The sequence below is a fragment of the Rhinolophus hipposideros genome (genome assembly GCF_964194185.1).
Source record: "Rhinolophus hipposideros genome assembly, chromosome: 3".
In the NCBI taxonomy this organism is placed as follows: Eukaryota; Metazoa; Chordata; class Mammalia; order Chiroptera; family Rhinolophidae; genus Rhinolophus; species Rhinolophus hipposideros.
The window spans coordinates 107,087,384-107,106,550 of NC_138049.1; positions in this window are offsets into that span (position 1 = coordinate 107,087,384).

A 19,167-nucleotide genomic window follows, 5' to 3' on the forward strand; every position below is an offset into this window, starting at 1 on the left:
GTGACAACATGGATGGATCTTGAGAGTATAATGCTAAGCGAAATAAGTCAGGAAAAGTGGAGAACCATATGATTTCACTGATATGTGGTGTATACAACTGAAAACAACAAAAGAACAAGACAAACAATTGAAAGAACAAAAACTCATAGACATTGAGTTTTTAGTAGTTTAGAGGTTACCAGAAGGTAAGGGGGGTGGGGGCTGGTAGAAGAGGGTAAACAGGGTCAAATATACGGTGATGGAAAAAGAACTGACTCTGGGTGGTGAACCCACAATGTGAGATATAGATGATGTAATACGGAATTGTACACCTTAATCTATGTAACTTTACTAACAATTGTCACCCCCCAAAAGTTTAATTTTTAAAAAGAGGAAAGAAAGAAACACAATCTCATGCTATACCATTCATACCCAATACAGGTAGAAGCTTAAGGACCAGCATATCTTCTTATATTATATGTGAAAATAGAACCAACATTTGTCAGAATACACCTTATCTTATGCTTAATCACTCTAACTCAACTTTATGGCACAAGCTTCTAATACCCCTAGGGTATATCCACTTAGGAACTTTACATATATTAATGATACATCAGACACGGAGAGATACATTTTATAGAAAAAGTTTACATTACATGTTTTAATGTCACATTGAAAACATTCAAAGCCACTGGTTGGGAGAAATATGGTCTTTGGATCCCTTTCCTTCCGCCTAACGCCCCAGTGCAGAAGCTGCCTTTTAACTTCACAGAGTGTGGCTACCCTTTACAACAGCCTTATAAAGAAACGGTTCAAAGACGGTTGTTTGCAGACACACAGAGGGATAGCTGTTGGCCAGCTATTCAAAAAACTATTGGCTCCTCTATGGTTCTTTCTTGCTCACACAAGCCGGAGATGGTAACCGCTATGCAGCACTATTCACCCATAGCTGCAGGCCCATATTTTCCTTTAGGGACTAAAAGGAATATTGCTGACATTTGGACAGAGTTATTACATAACACTTCCTTTATCTATAGCATTGCTGTCATGCAGGGTGTCATGCAGGGGCTCTGGTCCCACTCCCCGCATAAGAATGCAGGATATGGTGAGGCCAAAAAGGAACACCCATGGAGCCATAGATAAGGGAATCATACCACTATATTCTCGCTGGTGGCTGTGTTGGAGACACAGGAAACAGGAGCCACATGATTCGCAACCTGCTGTCCTGTTCTCTGCCAACCTACCTCACTTGCTAACTGCAATCTGCACCCCTGTGCAATCTGCGCTTGCTAGCTCAGCCCTCATTTGCTGCAAGTGTAACCACAGCCGTTATATTAGTGGCCAGTGGCTCACTGGTTACAGCTGATGGCCAACTAGCCACAGCTGATGGCCATCCAATCGCAGTTGATGGCCATTTACTACCCGAGCCAGCACCTTTCTATGTGAGGCCGAGAGCCTGGAAACTGCACTCCTGGCTCTGTCCCCACAATTACCAAACATTATAATCCCACAAACGTCAGGGTAATGTCTATTACTGGATCTGCTCGAGCAGATATTCTCCAGAGACGGTCTCCAACTTTTGTTTTTTGTCAACCGCACGCCTTTTCAGATCTTCTTTTTTATTTTCCACCCAATGTTCTGCACACCTCCAAGGACGCTCACCTGAGTGGTGGGAAACCTTGGGAGGTTCTTTACCAGACTTGCCAAGGGTAAGTACGCTACTAGATCCTTATTCTTTTCCGATGTTGCTTCCAATGCAAAGCAGCTGGAAGTATGCTACCATTGAAGGAATTAGAAACACCTTCAAAGTGTTTCTGAACAGAACCTTTTTCTTGCAATAATGACATGGAAGAAATGCCATGTTCCTGAGTATGTGCCAGGACCATGTATTACAGAGAGAGGTTGCTTCAAGGCAACACGTTACCTGAGAGCTGAACATTATAAACCAGAATGGACATCAGGTTTGGTGAAACCACCTCCAGTAATCTGTGCTGCATTCAGACCACTACCTATGTTGCAGCCTAAACCCCTGCTATACAGACCTACACCTAGAAGGGTACGTATTACCTTTAATTTAGATGATTTCAGGGTGTCATAGCTACTTCCTGAATGTAAGGCATACACAGATCCTAGATATCAGATGACAATTAATTTAGGCATAATGAAACCATTGGATGACTTTAAAGTTAGGAAATCATTACAGGTAATGTTAGCAGCTGTTCTAGTCACTAATTTCATCATTGCTGGAGTACAAGAAGCCGAAATACAGGAGATAAGAGGGAAACCATTGGAGGAACAAGTAACAAGACAACATTTTTTCAAGCAGACTCAGGACATTGTACATGAACTTTCTTCTTCTATAGGTGAAATTAATTCTTTACTAGATACACGTGACACACTTATCCATGCAGTTGTGAAAACTCGACAACTACAACAACATGAGCGGTTAGAACAAAATGTTTTCTTTCTTAGACCCCAATACTTAGAAAACCAGCTAAGAGGACACTGTGATAAAATGTACACTTTGCTGCAGCTTGCTTATGCTGGCATCCAGAGACTCCTTAGTTATGGTATATTGCATCTACTAATTCTTGGAGCCCTTCTTCTCTGTTAGAAATGGATTATTCCAGGCCATCTGGCTGCCCAGCCGATGGTGAATGTCAGATCAATCTAATAGAACGAATAGATAGAGCTTTAGTACTCTTCTATGACACTTATGCTACACCTGTCACAATTCAGGGATGAACTTTTGTTCCCCTTGAAAGACCCTTTTATCTACAAAGCTATTACCTTTCTAGAGATCTTGTTCGTCCTTTCACTCATCTATTTACTTCACTATGCAACCTGTGGAAGTTGCTTTTTCTGATATTAATAAGGTACAAATTGAAACCCCAACACTTGGGATTTGGGTGATGGCGCATGGATTTTGTATACATGCAACATATCTCAGTTATTCTATTTTAATCATACAGCCATGTCAAATAACAATTTAACCTTTACAGCTTGCATTCATGTTTTGAATGTTATTAATATTACTTTTAATGGTCATAGCTACATGACTTCTATGAATACACGTTTATCATACTGCTTCATTCCACCCACGGTGGCAGATACTAGCAAACCAATACCTTGGATTAATTCCACCACAGTCAAGGAAGCTATTCATCAAAATTTGGATGTACTAAAGACCTCTCATGATGACACCATTAAACACCTCCATGCATTGGAGACATACAACCTAAACAGTCATTGGTTTATAACATGAATGCAGGGTTATCTAAGGAAGAATGACCACTGAATTAAGTACACCTTGTTCCTTTCAGGGACTCATTAAGAGATCCCTGTGCATACACACTCGTTCTAGCTCATGGAGCACATATAACCCTCTGTATTTTTCACAATACCTGGAATTCTATTATTGGAAATGTTTGGAGTTGACTTAAAGAAATTTTGCTTTTTGTGATATGTATTGTTTTTGGATGGTATTTGCTGAAATATGTAATACGCACCTCTTGCACAGATAAAATTTTTGCTGGAACACAATAATTGTGATTTTCTCAATGTTTTCTTTGTAACATTTCAGAAATCAGGGGATGGCATGTATAGAGCATATAAAATGTGTTAAATATGTTGAATTGAGGTTTGTAAAACAAGTTGTTTACTAGTAGGGACAGGACCATGGCCACACATGTTTGAGACTGATAAGAGTGAAGTAAAAAACATGTTTTTGTGTGAAACTGAATATAACAAAATTTAGTGATAAACACATTTATCAAACAACTTCTGGTTATCACCTAAGAGGTAAAAACTCCTGGCAAACAACTTCTGGTTATCACCTAAGAGATAAACAACTCCTGGCAAACAACTTCTAGCTATCACCTAAGAAGTAAACAAGTCTAAGGAAAGGAGGATAAAAGCAGAACTCCAGAGCAATGCTGTGAGCAGTCTGACTGGGCGCTCTGGTTAAGCCCCTCAGCGAGGCTCTGAGTGAGACACTATTTGACAGAGTCCTCTGTTGCGTCCTGCACAACACAAGCCGTGGGAAGGTGAGGGAGGTGGCGAGGGTTAAACTCTCATAAAGAGACAGAGACTCAAATATAGTTAAATCACAGAGGACCAAGGGACTCACAGCCTCAAGGGACTGGAGCCCCACACCATGGGTATTTATTGATTTTTCACAATAGAGATCACATGATTAGGGGCAGTGTCTGCGATGCATACCATCCCCCAAATGACCAAGGTGTGGTGCATACAATCCCTGGGGGAACAAGTCTCACAAGATAAGATTATCCCATGAGCCAAACAGGAGGGGCCAGATGCTATTGTTCTAATGGGTCCATTACACCTGAGGGTAAAGGACAATAGTTGAGGCATGCGTCAGCAGCTTCTCAGAAGAGGAGGGGCACAGCTACCTCTTAACTTCAGCAGCTTCTCAGAAGAGGAGGGGCACAGCTACCTCCTAACTTCAGCAGCTTCTCAGAAGGAGGGGCACAGCTATCTCCTAACTTTACATTAGCTCCTGGGGGTCCTAGGAGGGTCCCGTCTGGCTTAGGTTGTTTCTCCTGTGAGAAATCTTACCCGTCCTTGACTGCAGACCCTGCTTACAAGGACCAAACATGGAGACTTAGGGTAGCATAAACTCAACCCCAATGAGGGACAATCCCGCAGGGTCAGCTTTCTCTAAGGAAAGATTGGAGGGGACAGACTGCTAGGTTGCTGTGTGACTACAGTCCTCTGTGAGATGTAAGCTGTGATATTCTGGGCCTCTCCGAAGTTCTTTTTTGTAAGACTAGCTTGCCTCAGATTCGTCAGGGGACACAGTTGTCTCTTCTGGACCAGGGACCTTCACCACCTCAATTGACTCTGGGACTTGGTTTGTTATTAAGTTCTATTCTATTCTGAACCTTCTGTGCTTACCAGAGCATTGGCCTCTGGAGGGACATTGGCTCCCAAATAAAGCTGTGTTACTCTATCTGAACCTGTGCTGGGACTTTGTTCCCCTCTCACATCACGAGTACCACGCAGGTACGTAGGGCCCTGCCGGGGGGGGGGGGAATATCCCCCTTACTTTCAGGAAGAGACTGAAATGTGGCGACTGCCCTTACAGGCGCTCAGAACAGCTGGTCCCTGGATGGAAAAGAGTAGTGTCAGATTACAGAGGAGCTGCAGCCCTGAAGAACTGGAAAAAACCAGCTTGCAGTTGTGACCTAGGGAACAGGCTGGGAAGAGTATGACACTGCTGAGCTGTCCAGGGAGACAAAGGCACCGACCTACCCAGCCCCCACCTGTTTTGGGCAGTTCCAGGCAGGACAATTAGAGCTGCTGAGACACATGCAGGTGTCAGCAGTGGGTGTCAGAGGAGGGTGGCAGAGGCAGCCCTGGGCTTTCAGAAACTCAGAAATCTCACACCCTCCACACCTCTCCCCCGCACCCCGTCCTCCTGATGGAAGATGTGCCCTAAGACCCAGGAAACCTGGGCACAGGGAAGAAGCCCACCTCCCGGTGGTTAGCTATGGTGCTCTCAGTGCAACTTTGTGCAGGTGACAGCAGAAACTGCATTGACTTTGTAAAAACTACCAGCCACACCCCATACCCTGCCCACCTAGAACTGCAGTGCCAGGGTCACTGTGGGTTCCAGGTGGCCGGCTCTGCCTCCACAAGAGGCGGAGGAGTTATTCTACAGCAGAGGACAACCACAAGATAGCTTGGTGGACTCAAGCCAAGACTGGCGCTGTTTTCTTCTTCTTATTATCCTCATTTTCAGTTACATATATCTATATCTATATACATACATATAACTATATATATAAAACTATATATATAACTATATATAAAACTATATATAAAACTACATATATATATATAACTATATATAAAACTATATATATATAGTTTTATTTATTTCCCCCCTCCCCTTCTTTTTCCCTTCTTGTCTTTCTTCTTTTCCTTGCTCTACTTTTCCTCCTTCTTTCCATTTTTCTGTATTAATTTTACTTGGGGTGTGTTGCTATATTTTATGTTGTTTTTTTTTAGCTTTGTGTTTTGTATTTTTGATATTTTTGTTTGTGTTGAGTGTTGGTTGTCAGTTGTTTTTACATGTGAGTGTATTTGTTATTTTTTGTTGTGGTGGTGGGGCTTGTTGGTTTGTTATGTCCTGAAATCACCCCAGACAAGGACCCAGCTCAAGAGTCACAAGAATCAACACACCCAGAAGCCAACTTCAGACCAAACCAGAGCATTGCCAGGTTTGACCTACAAGTGACACACCCAAAGGGATTTCTCTACAGGCACAAGAGCCCATAGGGGCCAAGCCTCATCTGAGGGGTCAACCCTCACACAGCAGCTCATACACTGTGGGTGTAGCCAATTCTCATAGCTAGTCAGCCTGGGAGTCAATCCCACACACTGACAGGCCAAAAACAATTAAAACTCAGCTTCAGCAGGAGAATGCACACAACACAAGGGACACCTCTGGAACACACGCACAGGAGAATAGGGAGATGGTGAAATTCAAATATAAAGTTCACATACTACATAAGATCACCCTGCAAAGAGACCTGAGGGATCTACTAATATATTGAAGCAAACAGAGAGAGTCAGCCAGAATGGGGAAACAAAGAAACATGTCCCAAATAAAAGAACAGAAGAAACCTCCAGAACTGGAACCAAATGAAATAGAGGTAACCAACCTATCAGAGACAGAGTTTAGAACACTGGTGATAAGAATGTTTAAGAAACTTAGTGAGAACATAAAGAAAGACACAGAAATAATATGAAAAACAACAACCAGTTAGAACTAAAGAATACAATAACTAAAATAAAGAACACACTTGAAGAAGTTACCAGCAGATTAGATGAAGCAGAGGATCGAGTCAGTAATTTGGAAGACAGGATAGTAGAGATCACCCAATTGGAACAACGAAAAGAAAAAATAATCAAAATAGTTTAAGAGACCTGTGGGATGACATCAAGTGCAACATGCACATCACAGTAATACCATAAGGTGAAGAGAGGGAGCAAAGGATAGAGAGCATATTTGAGGAACTAATGACCGAAAACTTCCCTAACCTGGTGAAGGAAATCGACATACAAGGCCAGGAAGTGCAGAGAGTTCCAACCAGGATAAACCCAAACAGGCCCACACCAAGACACGTTATAGTTAAAATGGCAAAGATTACAGACAAAGAGAGAATCCTAAAAGCAGCAAGAGACAGACAGCGAATTACTTACAAGATTTCTCCCATAAGACTATCAGCTGACTTTTTTATAGAAACTTTGCAGGCCACAAGGGAGTGCATGGAGGTATTCAAAATGATAAAAATCAAAGGCCTACCTACAACCTAGATTGTTTTATTCAGCAAGGCTATCATTTAAAATTGAAGGAGAGATAAAGAGCTTCCCAGAAAAGAATAAACTAAAGAAATTCATTACCACCAAGTCAGCATTTCAGGAAATGTTAAAAGTGTTTCTTTAAGCAGAAGAAAGATGAAAACCATCTAACTAATGAAGACCAGAAATACAAATAACAAAATGGCAATAACTATGTACCTATCAATAATCACAGTAATCACTTTAAATGTAAACGGATTAAATGATCCCATCAAAAGATATAAGGTGGCTGAGTGGAGAAGAAAAAAAGACCCTTGTACATGCTGTATACAAGAGACTCACCTCAGATCAAAAGACACACAGGCTGAAAGTAAAGGGATGGAGTAAGATATTTCATGCAAATGAAAATAAGAAAAAAGCTGGAGTTGCAATACTTATATCTGACAAAATGGACTTTAAAATGAAGAATATAATAAAATACAAAGAAGGGCACTACATAATAATAAAGGGATTTGATCCAACAAGAGGACATAACCCTAGTAAACATCTATGCACCTAACATAGGAGCACCTAAATATATAAAACAGATATTGACTGACATAAAGACAGAGATCAACAGTAACACTATCATAGAAGGGGACTTCAACACACCACTGACAACACAGGACAGATCCTCCAGACAGAAAATCAATATGGACTGACAGGTTGGCTCGGCTGATTGGAGCACCATGCTCCTATTGCTGAGGTCGCCGGTTTGGTTCCCACATGGTCCACTGAACTGCACTCTCTATAGCTAAGATTGTGAACAATAGCTCCAGGAGAGCTGGGCTGCTGAGAGCAGACGAAGGTTGGCGTGTGCTGCCGTGGGCTGCTGTGTGCTGCCATGAGTGTCCAATGGCCATTGTTAGCAGCCGGCAGCTGGCGAGAGCTGCCAAGAGCTGCTGTGAGCACCAGACCAATGACAGGCAACCGACTGCCTCACCAAGGGAGAAAGCAAGGCTCATAATACCAGCATGGGCCAGGAACTGTGTCCTACACAACCAGACTGAGAAACAATGGCTTGAACTGGGGTGGGGGTGGGGGAGGGAAAGAAAATCAATATGGAAACAGTAGCCTTAAGTTACACATTAGACTAGTTGGATATAATAGATATTTTTAGAGCATTTCACCTCAAAGCTGTAGAATATACATTCTTCTCAAGCACACATGGAACATTTTCCAAGATAGACCACATGTTAGGCCACAAAACATGTCTCAATAAATTTAAGAAAATTGAAATCATATCAAGTGTCTTCTCTGACCACAGTGCTATGAAATTAGAAATCAACTACAAGAATAAAACTGGAAAACACACAAACACATGGAGGATGAATAACATATTACTAAATAATGAATGGGTCAGCAATGAGATCAAGGAAGAAATCAAAAGACACCTCAAGACAAATGAAAATGAAAATACAATGACCCAAAATCTATGGGATGCAGCAAAAGCAGTCCTAAGAGAGAAATTCATAGTAATGCAGGCCTACCTAAAGAAACAAGAAAAGTCTCAAATCAGCAGTTTATCCTTACACCTAAGGGAACTGTAAAGAGAACAGCAAAATAAGTCCAAAGGGAGTACCAAGAAGGAGATAATAAAGTTCAGAGCAGAAATAAACAAAATAGAGACCAAGAAAAAAATATAATAATACAAAAGATCAATGAAACCAAGAGCTGGTTTTTTGAGAAGATAAAACAAAATTGACAAAACTTTAGCCAGACTCATCATAAAAAGAGAGGACTCAAATTAATAAAATCAAAAATGAAAGAGGAGAAGTGACAACAGACACTACAGAAATACAAAATATTTTAAGAAAGTACTATGACGTATGGTTATACGTCAACAAATTAAACAATCTGGAAGAAATGGATCATTTTTTAGAAGCATACAACCTTCCAAGTCTAATTCAAGAAGAAACGGAAAATCTGAATAGACTGATTATTAACAAAGAAATTGAATCAGTAATCAACAAAAACAAACAAACAAACAAACAAAAGCCCTGGACCAGATGGTTTTAAGGTGAATTTTACAAAACATTCACACAAAAAATGATCACCTATTCTCCTCAAACTATTCCCAAAAATCCAGAAGGAGGGAAGGCTCCCAAACTCTTTTCATGAGGCCACTATCACTCTGATCCCCAAATCAGACAAAGGCATTACAAAAAAAGAAAAGAAAAGAAAACTACAGGCTGATATCCCTAATGAGCATATATGCAAAAATCCTCAACAAAATATTAGCAAACAGAATTCAGCAATACATTAGGAAGATCATACACTATGATAAAGTGGGATTCATTCCTGGTATGCAAGGTTGGTTCAATATCTGCAAATCAATTAATGTGATAAATCACATTGACAAAATGAAAAATAAAAATCGTGTGTCATATCAATAGATGGAGAAAAAGCATTTGATAAAATCCAGCACCTGGCACTCAGCATGACCACTGGGTCCATGACCCCCCGGGGGGTGGTTGCCCCTTTTCCCAAGTACTGACCAGCACTGCTGCACTTGACAGTTGGAGGAACCCTCCCACGGGGTCCCTGTCTGTGGAACAGGGTCTCTCATTGTGCTAAAGGGCAGACAGAAAACTCTGAAACTGCCCCATCCCGGCCAGAAACGATACTGTGTGGCAGGGGCGGTGCCGTGGAGGGTTTTGCAGGCGCTGTAGGGTGAGCACCACCAGTAGAGACCTGAGGGAAGCAGGGCCGTGTTGGCGTTGTCTATTATCTCCATTAACCCAGCAACCTGTCCCTGCGGGAACCTGACGGGGTCTAAAGAAGGTGTGAGATTACCTCAGACCTGAGCAGGTACAGCCCTGCTGGCAGCTGCGCGCTGGATGCGGTACCACCGCTGGCGCCAGTGATAAGGCCGCAGGGACAGGGCGCGTGGGTGGGACTGTGGGAGTGAGTTCCCTTTATTCCCATCGGAAAGGTGGAGGTGAAATGATGAGCACGTGGAAGGAACAACATTTATTCATATTTGCCTCTGGGTGATTTGACCTCCCTGCCCTCTGTAATACAGTCTGAAGAGATCAGGCCTCCTGCACATCACATACACGTGACAGGTGACCCTTGAAGAACTCAGTTTTGAATTGAGTGGGTTAATAGAACTGAATAGGTCAGTAAAAACAATCCTCTTCCAAGGGGACCCACACAGTTCAAACCCCCGTTGCTCAAGTGTCAACTGTGGCTCACATCACTGACAGCGTCTTGCAGACTGGGACGCTGAGCAAGAGGTGGACAGGCGCCTCGGTAACACGGGCCCTGCAGAGGTGGGACTGAACCTTGCAGAGACTCCGGGAGTGGCCGCCTCAGTCCAGGCCTAGAGTCCAGCGGGGAGGGCCGTGCAGCCATATCCCCTCTACAGGAAGACACTGCATCCCGCCTCCCTCGCTGCAGAGAAGGAAGCACGCTGCCTGGTCGGCCTGTGGGTTCTCACACACACATTCCACACCTGGTATACTGCTGGGCCCACACTCTGGGTGACACAGAAGGACGCCAGCCTTGAGTGGGACCTGGACCTGGAAGGACACTCGGCAGCTCCAGGCCCTGGTGCATCTCCACCACCCAGCAGCCCCCGTGCTGTTCGAGGTATCAGTGGTGGGAGGGGATGCAGCGTGGGGCTGAACCGGGCCCAGTGGGAGGAGCACAGTGCCGGCCCCTGGGCTCTGGAGGAAGGCCATGCCATCCACAGCACAGACGGACCCCTTTGGGAAGGAACTCTGGGTGTGTTACTGGGCCTGATAGACAGAATGCTGACCTTGGACACCAAGCAGCCATGGGATTACAAACGTCCCCAGGACTCGGGGTCTGCGTAACCCAGTAAGTCATACATTGGACAGGCCCAGCAGTCCATCGTGAGGTGGAAATGGTCCATCTGTGGCTAAGCCTGAGTCACGTGCTAACATCCACCAGACAGCATCCCCCTGAAGAGGCCCCGAACAGCCAGGCAGACAAACTGACCTCAGCCAGCCTTCATCACTGGTCAGCCCAGGACCGGGAGGATGGGCACATGGATGCGGTGACCACGATGGCAGAGGTGGGGCTACATCAGGCCCAGAAGCTTTGACTCTCACATACCAAGGCTGTCCCAGCTGCTGCCACCTCGGAATGTCCAAGTGTCAGCATTAGACCCATACCAGGCCCTTATTTGGTCCTATTTCTGTAGGTGACCAACTAGCCACCAAGTGACAAGCTGACTACAGTGAACCTTCCATCCTGGAGCGTCAGAGGTTTGTCCCCACAGGGACAGACACCTATTCCACGTGTGAGTTTTCCTTTCCTGTCCTCAGAACGTCAGCGGCACCACCACCTGGGGGCTTCAAAACCCCTGACCCAGTCTTGGAACTGCTCTCGGCACAGCATCTGACCGGGGACCCACTTCACATGAAGGAGGTGCAGGCCGGGCGTGACGTGGGGTCCACTGGTCATGTCCCATCTGCACCGCCTGGGGCTGCTGGCCACACAGAGCACTGGACAGGCCTCCTGAAGGTGCCAGTGAAGTGCCAGCTTTGAGGACACGCCCTGAAGGGAGGGGGTGACATCGTCCAGGACACAGAGTATTTTCTGAATCAGAGACTTCTGTGTGCTGAGTTCTCAACAGGAAGAGAACGTGGGTCCAGGACCAGGGGGTGGGAGCAGGTATGGCCCTGGTCACCATCACTTAGAGTCACCCCCTGGGGGATGTGGCACTTCCTGTCTGCACAACTCTGGGCTCTCAAGGGCAGGAGGTCCAGGTTCCCAAAGTGGGGGGCACTCTTACCAGGGGACACGACAAACGTCCCACTGAACTTACATTATGTTTATCACCAGGGAAGTTGGACACCACGTGACTAGGGACAAGCAGGTGAGAAGACGAGTCCCCTCTTCTTGAGCCAGGAGTAATGTACCCTGATCCTCGGGGGGAGGAGGGGCTGCTGTCACATAATGGGGGTGGGAGGAGTATGTGGGGACCTGGGCACCTTGTAGTTCCCTCTCGTTCCCTGTAACTGTGAAGGGACATGTACAGGAAAGGAGTCTGAGAAGGCTTTGACTTCCAAGGGCCCAGGCCCCTGAGTAGGAAGGTTTAGGTCACATCCCCCAGGTAAACCACCAGGGTCCCCACTCCTGTGCCCTGAAATCCATGGCAGCATTTGTGCAGTGGCCCTGCTGCCCAGAGACTGTTCCCAGACAATGACTGCTCACAGGAGGGACACTGAGGCAGGCCATTCCCGGGACAGGGGCTCCTCTGAGGGCCTGTGAGGCTGGAGCACTCTCCCAGGGCCTGGCTCCACTTCACTTAGATTGCCCCGCAGGGACCTGAGATACTGCTGACGAACCTTCTCCCCCGACCATCAGACTGGCGACCCGTCTGCTGGCTCTCCCAGCATTTTCTGGCTCCTTCTCCATAGTCTCCGACAGGTGTTTCTCCTATAAAACACTGCTGAGTTTAATCCCATCTTCTTGGGGGACCCTGACCAACAAGATCATTTTCATCTGTATGCCAACGACCTATTGTAAAATCCTTCTCTTCACCCAGCTTCTCTCACCAGCATCTGCTCCATTTCGCTTGTCTTTGTATTGTCTCTTAGAGGTAGCAGATGTTTATTGTTTTAAACCATTAAATTTTGGGGTAGTTTGTTGCACAACAACAGATAACTAATAAAGCTCTCTTAAGTTTCTATTATTCTCCATTCCTATTTCCTTGCACTTTGAAAATGTTATCTGCACTCGCTGTTTCTAATTTCTCTCTGCCTGTTCTCTCTTTTATTTTCTTTTGTCTTTTCACCTCTCTTTCTTCCTTCTTTCCTTCCCTCCTTCCTTTATTCTCATTGTCATATATCTCAAATATAAAATAATACTATGTGGTTATGCTAAAAGGAAGCATTATCTGGGTGTATATGTTAAAATGGAATAAATGAAAAATGCCAAGTAAATGGAATAAATGAAAAAAAGAGGAAGTAATTAATTGTCAGAAAAGAAAATGCCTGGGTGATTCTGCAACCAAGGAAATGACCTCCAGCTCTTAATTCCTCTCCTTAAGCCGAGTGTGGTTTATTTTCAGAACAGACACATCAGCAATGTGAAGTCTTACACATGTAAGAGTTCATGGTAAAACTTTATGGTAAATTGGCACAAACACTTCAGAAATCAAATGCACATCATCTTACCTACTGTGCTTAAAGCTCACACCCCTGTAGCCCAGCCACCCCTCCTGACCGTCCTCTCCGGGGAATTCCTTGCCTTGTGCCCAGGAGACAAGCACACTCACGTTTACAGCTCTGGGATAACCACTTATGTATCAACAGGAAAACAGAGAAAGTGTGGTGTCATCATAAAATGTAAGACTTCAGCAGTAAAATGAGTGAAGGACACCCTCACACATGGGGGTAACTCCCCTACGCAATGCTGAGTCTCAGAAGAGCCCATGCAGTGAGTTCACTAGACAGGAAGTTCAAAAACAGGCAAAAGTAAATAATATTTGGTTTGGGGATATATATATACTTATTGTAAAATCCTCAGAGAATCTCCACTGAATAGTAAACAAAAGACTCAAGATAGAGGTTACATCTGAAGGACAGGTTTGGGGATGTGGCCACGGACAGGTGGCTTCTTCATAGATTCTGTTTCTGACACCAGTGGTGTGGGCCCAGGTATTTACTTGATCATAATTCCTAAACAGACATTTTGCAAACTGTGACTTGTGAACCATTCCTGGTTAATTTTTAAATAAGGAAATAGAAAAAGAAATACCAAAGTTTGTTGCAATGATCCTAAGAAAGAACTACCCACCTTGGAACAAGCCACAGCCAATTGTAATGAGCCATGTCAGAGAGAGGGTTGGGGTGTCACAGGAAACAGCACTGGCTAGAAATAGGTCATGTGACCACTGGCATCTCTACAGATTTTCTGGGATACAATGTTCACTGTGACGGGCAAGGGAATTCTATCTGTGAAGGATTTCATGTGTTACATTTAACCTCACAAACAACTGAATTGACTGCTCTTACATAAGTGGAAATACATGTTGTTGATCAATATAAGTTAAACTGGAAAACGCTATAAAGGGGAAACTGTTGACAGAATACAGACTGTGAATGAAGACACAACAGAGCTGCTTCAAGACAAACTCCAGTGGCACATATCAACTATTTAGAACCACATTGGTGTCCAAATCACTTCTACCAAATCTCATTCAAAACCAGTGAAAGATGTGACATTTATTCTAGGATGCCAACTGGACAGCCAGTTTTGAAACACTTTGTTTCTAGATTGGTGTTAACCATCCCTGCCCACTGCATCACACCAAAATTGTTGTCAGTATACCAAGGTGTATAGACTGAGACAGGGGATTCACATTTTTCTAACATTTTGAAAAGTGACTTCATCAGGCAAATATTTTTTTTTGTCATGTAAAATTTTTTATTGTTTATATCTTTGACAATTAACATGTATTATTCGTTTCTTCAATTAAAAATGTCCAGAAAATATTTTTTCTTTTGTTTTGTGGCTTAAAATAGTTTTTTTTATTAGTTTCAGGTGCACAAGACAAAGTAATACTTAGATGTTTATCATTTATATTCCTCACACTATGGACCTCCAAACCCCCATCCACTATCTCTCTGACATTGCATCGAGCCATCACATTTCCACTGTCTCCACTCCCAATGCTGTACTCCGCCTCTTGTAAGTATATACATACATATATATATATATATATATATAATTATAGTTGGCATTCATTATTGTTCAGCTTCAGGTGTACAGTGCAGTGATCAGGCATCTACATCATCTCTGAGGTGGTCTCCCAAATGGGACACGTGTCCATCGGATACCCTACAAAATCTTTACAACTTTATTGATTACGTTCCCCAAATTAATTTTCAAAACCCCGTGGCCATCTTGTGGTTACCGATGGTTTTCTAATCCCCTCACCTTTCCCCTTATCCCCACCTCCCCGCCCATCTAACAACCCTCAGTTTTTCATCTTTGTCTCCAAAACTGTTTCTGATTAGTTCATTCACTTATTCTTTTCTTTAGATTCCGCATATAAGTGAGATCATATGGTACTTGTCTTTCTCTGTCTGACTTATTTCACTTAACATAATGTTCTCTAGGTCCATTCATGTTGTTGCAAATGGTAAGATTTCTTTCTTCTTTATGGCTGCGTAATACTCCATTGTATAAATGTACCACAGCTTCTTAATCCAGTCATCTACCGATGGGCATTTCGGTTGTTTCCATGTCTTGGCTATTGCGTATAGTGCTGCAATAATCATAGGAGTGCATAAAGATTTTTGAATTGGAGTTTTGGATTTCTCTGGATAGATACCTAGGAGTGGAATTACTGGATCATAGGGTAGTTACATTTTCAGATTTATGAGATAACTCCATACTGTTTTCCATAGTGGCTGCACAAATCTGCAATCCCACCAACAGTGCACAAGTGTTCTCTTTTCTCCAAATCCTCGCCAGCACTTATTGTTTGTTGATTTATTGATGATATCCATTTTGACTGGGGTGAGGTGGTATCTCATTGTAGTTTTTATTTGCATTTCTCTGATGGTTAGTGAGGTTGAGCATTTCTTCATATGTCTGTTTGCCATCTGTATGTCCTTTTTAGAAAAATGTCTCTTCATGTCCTCTGCCCATTTTTTAATTGGGTTGTTTGTTTTTTTGGAGTTGAATTGAGTGAGTTTTTTATATATTTGTGATATTAACCCCTTATAAGATATATCATTGGCAAATATCCTTTCCCATTCAGTAGGATCCCTTTTTGTTTTATTGATGGTTTCCTTTGCTGTGAAAAACTTTTTAGCTTGACGTAATTTCACATGTTTATTTTTTCTCTTACTTCCCTCGCGCGAGGGGATATATCAATAAAAATCTTACTCTGGGTAATGTCTGTGAAGTTTCTTCCTATAAATTCTTCTAGGAATTTTATGGTTTCAGAATTACATTTAAGTCTTTAATCCATTTTCAATTTATTTTTGGATATGGTGTAAAGAGGTGGTCCAGCTTCATTTTTTTGCATTTGTCTGTCCAGGTTTTCCAGCACCACTTATGGAATAGACTGTCTTTACCCCATCGTACATTCTTGCTTCCATTGTCGTTCATTAAATGGCCATATAGGCATGGATTTATTTCTGGACTCTCTATTCTGTTCCATTGATCTATGTGTCTGTTTTTATGCCAGTACCATGCTGTTTTGATTACTGTAGAATTGTCGTATAATTTGAAGTCAGGTATTGTTATACCTCACAGTTTGTTCTTATTTCTCTAGATTACTGAGGCTATCCGGGGTCTTTTATGGTCCCATATAAATTTTAGGATTATATGTTCTATTTCTGTGAAAAGCGTCGTTGGCAGTTTGATAGGAATTGTGTTGAATATGTATATTGCCTTAAGCAGTATGGACATTTTAACTATATTAATTCTTCCTATCCATGAACATGGTATGTGTTTCTATCTATTTGTATCTTCTTTCATTTCTTTCTTCAGTGTCTTATAATTTTCTCAGTACAGATCTTTTCCTTCTTTGGTTAAATTTATTCCCAGATATTTTATAGTCTTTGGAGCAATTGTATATGGGATTGTTTTTTTAAATTTCTCCTTCTGAAGTTTTATTATTGGTATATACAAATGCAACTGATTTCTGAATATTAATTTTATATCCTGCTGCTTTACTAAATTCATCTATCAGCTCTAATAGTTTCTTGGTGGAGTCTTTATGGTTCTCTGTATATAGTATCATATCATCTGCATATAATGATAATTTTATTTCCTCCTTACCAATTTGGATGCCTTTTATTTCTTTTTCTTGTCTGATTGCTGTGGCTAGAACTTCCAGCACTATGTTGAATAGAAGTGGAGAAAGTGGGCAACCTTGCCTTGTTCCTGATCTTAGGGGGAATGGTTTTAGCTTTGCCCCATTGAGTATGATGTTAGCTGTGGGTTTGTCATATATGGCCTTTATTATGTTGAGATATGATCCCTCTGTTTCCACTTTCTTAAGAGTTTTTATCATAAATGGCTGCTGTATTTTATCAAATGCTTTTTCTGCATCTATTGATATGATCATGTGATTTTTATTTTTCATTTTGTTAACGTGGTGTATCACATTAATTGATTTGCGGATGTTGAACCAGCCTTGCATATCAGGGATGAATCCCACTTGATCATAGTGTATGATCTTTTTAATGTATTGCTGAATTCTGTTCACTAATATTTTGTTGAGGATTTTTGCATCTATGTTCATTAGAGATACCGGCCTGTAGTTTTCTTTTTTTGTGGTGTCTTTGTCTGATTTTGGGATCAGGGTGATAGTGGCTTCGTAAAAAGTGTTTGGGAGTCTTCCCTCCTTCTTGATTTTTTGGAAGAGCTTGAGGAGAATAGGTGATAATTCATTTTTGAATGTTTTGAAAAATTCAGCTGTAAGCCATCTGGTCCAGGGCTTTTGTTTGCTGGGAGATTATTGATTACTGATTCAATTTCCCTGGTGGTAATCAGTCTAGTCAGGCTTTCCGTTTCTTCTTGAGTTAGCCTTGGAAGGTTGTACGCCTCTAGAAAATTGTCCAATTCTTCCAGATTGTCAAATTTGTTGGCATATAGTTGCTCATAGTAATTTCTTAAAATGTTTTGTATTTCTGCGGTATCTGTTGTCACTTTTCCTCTTTCATTTCTGATTTTATTAATTTGGGTCCTCTCTCTCCTTTTTTAAATGAGTCTGGCTAAAGGTAATTTTGTTTATCTTCTCTAAGAACCAACTCTTGGATTCATTGATCTTTTGTATTGTTTTTCTGGTTTCTATTTCATTTATTTCTGCTCTGATCTTTATTATTTCCTTCCTTGTGCTCCCTTAGGGCTTATTTTGCTGTTCTTTTTCCAGATCCCATAAATGTGAAGATAAACTGTTGATTAGTGATGTGTCTTGTTTCTTTAGGTAGTCCTGTAATGCTATGAATTTCCCTCTTAGGACTGCTTTCACAATATGCAATAGATTTTGGGTCATCGTGTTTTCATTTTCATTTGCCTCGTGATATCTTTTGATTTCTTCCTTGATCTCCTGCTTGACACATTCATTATTTACTAACATGTTATTCAGCCTCCATGAATTGGTGTTTCTTCCAGTTTTTTTCTTGTAGTTCATTTCTAATTTCATAGCACTGTGACCAGAGAAGAAGATTGGTATGATTTCAATTTTCTTAAATTTATCAAGACTAGTTTTGTGCCCTAACATATGGTCTATCTTGGAAAATGTTCCATGTGCGCTTGAGAAAAACGTGTATTTTGCAGCATTGGGGTGAAATGCTCTGAAAATATCGATTAAATCCAAGTGGTCCAATGTATCATTTAAGGCTGTTGTTTCCATATTGTTTTCTGTCTGGAAGACCTGTCCCTTGTTGTCAGAGTTGTGTTGAAGTCCCCAACTGTGATAGTGTTACTGTTGATCTCTGTCTTTTTGTCAGTCAGTACCTGTTTTATATATTTAGGTGCGCCTATGTTAGGTGCATAGATGTTTACTAGGGTTATGTCCTCTTGTCGGATCAATCCCTTTATTATTATATAGTGCCCATCTTTATCTTTTAATATGCTCTTCATTTTAAAGTCTATTTTGTCAGATGTAAGTATTGCAACTCCAGCTTTTTTCTCATTTCCATTTGCATGAAATATCTTACTCCAACCCTTCACTTTCAGCCTGTGTGTCTTTTGATCTGAGGTGAGTCTCTTGTATACAGCATATACAAGAGTCTTACTTTCTTATCCACTCAGCCACCCTATGTCTCTTTATTGGAGCATTTAATCCCTTTACATTTAAAGTGATTATTGATAGGTACA